The following is a 4,874-nucleotide window of genomic DNA, read 5'->3' on the forward strand; positions in this document are numbered from 1 at the left end:
ACCCTACTCTTTTGCTTGTCTCTGCAAGCAAATATTTTTACGTCACTAACTTCTAAGGGTGTAGCCAGCATCGCACATTTCTTTTTTTCGTCTCTAATAGCACATAGAAAAGAGCTCTGTCCTAGAGTGGTATTAGAGAGAAAGAGGAACAAGGGGGGAGGTAGAGGGGAAACAAGGAATTGGAAGCTAAGGAGCAGAAGCAAGAGGCCAGTGAAAATGCAGAGAAAGGAACGGAGAAGGGAGAAATGAGAGGAGAGATGAGAGCAGAGAGGAGAGGGATATCCCGGTCTTGGGAAGGAGGCTGTATCTGCCTCTCTAGAACCAGCCTAGCACATTGCTGCTGTGCCACCTAGAAGCCTGAAGGTCAAACCGGAGGCTGCATGTCTCTGCCAGCTCCACCTATATTCCCTTTAACTCTGCACAGCCCCTATGTCGTGCCCTCCCCTGATGAAGAGAGCCCTCCCTCCCTTCTGCCAAATATACCAGAGGGTCTTCGGTTGGCTGCTGATGTAGACAGCACTCTCTGTTTCTCTCTCTCAGACACATCAGTATCTGGGAGTTTTTGCTTTGCAATTGGAAGAGCATTGAGGATTTTCTGGTTGTAGAAGTGGGTAAAAAAGAAGAGGAGGAGATCAGCTGGGTGGTATGGTGTCCACTCAAGGTTCAGCTCAACAGACTGGGTGTGAGGCCCTATGGGCTGGGGGGCTGAGGGACCCTAGAATACACAGAGATTCCTGCAAGCACCCAGGTTTCTCCAGGTTGCCCAGGTCAGGGTGGGGTGTGTTCTAGGACTTGATGGGGTCAATTGGTGAGACTCTGGGTGCTGCCAGAGCTACTTTGGGGTCTAGGTGATGAAGTGAGGCACAGATTTGGGAAGGAGACCACTTTCCTACTTCTGCATGAGGCCCAATACTGTGAGGGCACCCAAGGATGGTGTTTTTGGGAGCACCCATCAGAGCACCTGTGGCATTGATTGAAGCATTCCTTTACGCACTAGAGGTGAGGCTCCTGCAAGAGGCTTTATGGGCAGAGGAGATGGACATTGAGATGTGGGTTTGAGAGGAAGGGAAAGCTGAAGCTTGGTGGCAACCACATAGATCAATTTGTGAAAATATGATAGTATTCCCTTTGTGGACCCCAGAAATAACTGGGTGTACTTTAGGTATGTCTGGGGGTCTAGCGTCTTTCCATTTTGTAGCGGGGATTATTAAGCTCATCAGAGGTAAAAGTTAACTTTTAAGTTCTTAGGCCATGTTCTCAAATGACAGAGAAAAGGAAAAAAAGAAGGCTGCTACTATGAGAAGTAGGCCACTTGTCAAAATTGTGGGTCCCCTTCTAATGAGGCATCTCCTAGCAGGGCTGCCTCAGGCACTACCTCTGTCTGCTCCTCCAGAGGATGGGCTCCCCACACGTTATACCTCAGCCTTGCCTCTGGACAAGGAGGCTCCCTCTTAAAAGTCCCTTCCCCTTGTGTTCTTGGAACATTAAAAACCTTAAACAAAACTCTTCAGGGTTTAAGTGGGACTCATTTTATGCTCTGTTGGTATTTCTTTGTGTTCCTCTTCATCCTGCTGCCTGCCATGAATTTTGGTAACTCTAGACACGACTGAGGCTAGCCAATGGGAATTAGAGAAACCTTTGAGTAATCTTTGTGCAAGTTATAAAAATTGCCCTTTCCTTGAGAGAATCGTTCCATGCAGGGTGCATAGTGTGGTGAATGAAGCACAGGTTCAGTTTGAGCCCCCACATATCCCCTCGTGCAGGTGTCCTGTACAGAACAAACTGGAAGGGGTGCTGGGCTTTTCTGCCTTCTAACTTGTCAAGGGTACTACCACTGTCATGTGATCACACAAGTAATTTTCAATATTATTTTCTTATTACCTACTTTGAGTAATAAGTAATACCAAAAATTATCTTCATGTTCTCCTTAAGTATGCGTTTTTTAAAGCATTGTTCCCTAAGGATATGAGTTTATTACTATGTCAGCTACATGACCAGTCAAATTTCAACTGAGAAAACAAAATCGCTTTGTTATTGCAACAGAAGGAATTTAATGCAGGAAATTGTTTAAGCAGGTGGTAGAGTTACTTAGAAGACATACAGCAGATGGATAAAACAACCAAGAAATTAGCAATAGTAGGAAGCTTCTTCCACCCTTAAGGAGGAGGTGATGTTACCAGGAACAGCCATCTTGCAACCATGAGGCTGCAAGCATGAGGGCAAAAAGCCAACAAGCCAAAGATGAGAGTGTGGAAAAATAGACACTCTTGGTTCCTTGGTGGTATCATTAAGATACCAAACTAACCCTAGGATCATCTTTTTCCCATTTTCTTGTTAGCAAATAATAAATGCCTCTATTTATTTGAATCTATTAGATTTTCTGTGACTTATCCCCAAATAGATCTGATGTAATATTTATCCAAGTCCTAAATAAGCCATTTCTATTAAGTATGTGCATTTATGTTCACCTAACCCTTCGAAGCAATAGCCGGCTGCCTGAGGCCACAGTGACTGCTAGTCCTGGCCTGTGGGTGCAGATGCCACCCCAGGGCCACAGAGGCAAATTGGAGGTGCTGGTCAGTGATCAGAAGAAGAGCTGGGGATGAAGCGCACTGGAATCAGTGCCAGGGTCTCCCACCAGATGCCACCATTGTGTTGTTCATTTGGCCAGCCCAGCCTCTGGGTTCCTACCCAGGTCCTGGAGGAAGTAATTTCCATTTCCTCTGGCCAGCAGTGGACACAGGGCTTTCTGATTGGCTCACACAATATATATACACAATTATAGTATTTATCCTGGAAGCTTCCCTGAGCCTGAAACTCAACAAAGCATTCAAAGATCTCCTTTCTCTTGGGTTCTCTGATCTCAGAGCTGCGAGTTAATGGAAAAAGAGATGCCTAGAGGCAAGGAAGGCTTCATTTTCTGTCTCTTTCCTGATAATTTCAGACTGGGTGGGTTTTGCTTGTTTATCATGAGCAGCAGTGGAAAAAGTGTATCTTGTAGGCGTGATAGTACAAACATTTGTTTTAAGAGATGTTTAACAGTGGGTTCATTTTGCCCACCTAGTATGTTAAGTTTTGCAATATACAAACTAGGCTCAAATACTCCATAAAGTGGCAGAAATTGGTCTCACGACAACCAGAGAGTAAATATTTTTATTTATTTTTAATTTTTTTTTATTTATTTAAGTGAAGCAACTGTTGGTTGACCTCACAGATTGCAAGGAACTTGTCAGTTTACAATCCCTTATTTTTTTTTTTTATTTTTTACACTTACAGCACCTGGTCTTCCTAGGTGGTCTCCCATCCAAATACTAAACAGGCCCGACCCTGCTTAGCTTCTGAGATCAGACAGGATCAGGCTTGTTCAGGGTAACATGGCCGTAGACAAGAGTAAACATTTTTAGATGAATTTTTACCTTTTCTTTCACCTTTTGTGTGTTCTATTATAAAGCTTTTCATATTTTGTCTTACAATATCTCTGTAAAGAACCCATCTCCAAATAAGGTCACATTCTGAGCTACTGGAGGTTAGTACTGGGGACACACAATCCAAACACTAACACTTACCTATAGGGTGTCATAAGGTTTAAAATGAGTTAGTTTTTGTAAAGTGCTTAGATTGGTACTGGCATATAGTAAGCCCTATTTTTGCTATGATGATGATGATGATGATGATGATGATGATGATGATGATGATGATAGAGGAGGAAGAAGAATTATATCAACTTCAGACCTTTCATGTCTTGTAATAATAAGATGTAAAAGTGGTTGCAAAATTATTTGAGTGGGTCCTAATCGATAAGGACTGGTGTCCTGATTAAAAGGGAACATTTGGACACACAGGTATGCATACAGGGAAGATGATGTGAAGAGACATAGGGAGAAGACAACCATCTATAAGCCAAAGAGAGAGGCCTCAGAAGAAACCAACCCTGCCAACACCTTAATTTCAGACTTTCAGCTTCTAGAACTATGAGACAATAGGTTTCTATCATTTAAAACATTCAGTTTGTGGTACATTGTTCTGGTAGCCCTACAAAACTAACAGAGTAAGTATACTATTATTACCTAGTGATGCTATAATCATCCTCACGGTCAGACAAGGGAGCTGAGGCAGAGAGAATGAGCAACTTGACTAAGTCTGTAAAGCTAAGTGGAAGATTGTGAGCCACGCCCTTTGGGTGAGAGTGGAAGGGATTTTAGCTTGACAGGCACTTAAATGTGCTGAAAATAGTCAAGTGGAATGGGTGTCTTCAGTCCTGGTGGCCCAGGTGTCGTCTACCACAGGATTTCTCTTTTTCCCAAGTCTTTCATTTATGTGTTAGTGGGCTTTGTATGGAGGTGGATCTGATGTTTGCTTAACTGAGAAATGAAGCTGTTTATGGACATTTCACAGTGACCCAGGACCTAGCTGTTTTCTGGCCTGTCAGAAGGACGTAAACTCTGCTGGCTATAGAGATAGATGTTCAGATGCTTCGAGTTACTTCTGCCCTTAACCCCCAAGGATGAGGGCTAGACACAAATGTGCTTGTGTGTGTACACACACCCACTGCTTCTTGTATGCCCACATATTAGTACACACATATTCCTCACCTATACACACATTTACAAACAGAAACACACACGTATATCTGGACATACATGCAAACACAGGTAAGCACACTTGTTCTCAAGAATATACATATACTCATTCTCAAGTAACATACCTGTACGCTTACATACTTATACACCTACATGCCTGTTGAATGTGCGTGTGTGTACACAAACCTGAGAACACACACATGGTCAAGTGGGCTCAGACCAGTGGTCCTGTGTGTCATCAGAGTGTGTGACAGTGCCCTAGGTTCTAAGATGGGAGAGAGTATGCAAGTGACT

The 4,874-nt window shown here is 43.3% G+C and overlaps 1 pseudogene; it reads right to left on the reverse strand.

Moving 5' to 3' along the window:
- Positions 1–3,267: 3,267 nt before the first annotated feature.
- LOC111747409 lies at positions 3,268–3,386 on the reverse strand (annotated as a pseudogene).
- Positions 3,387–4,874: the final 1,488 nt, after the last annotated feature.

This window comes from Pteropus vampyrus, unplaced genomic scaffold, assembly GCF_000151845.1.
Source record: "Pteropus vampyrus isolate Shadow unplaced genomic scaffold, Pvam_2.0 Scaffold220, whole genome shotgun sequence".
NCBI lineage: Eukaryota > Metazoa > Chordata > Mammalia > Chiroptera > Pteropodidae > Pteropus > Pteropus vampyrus.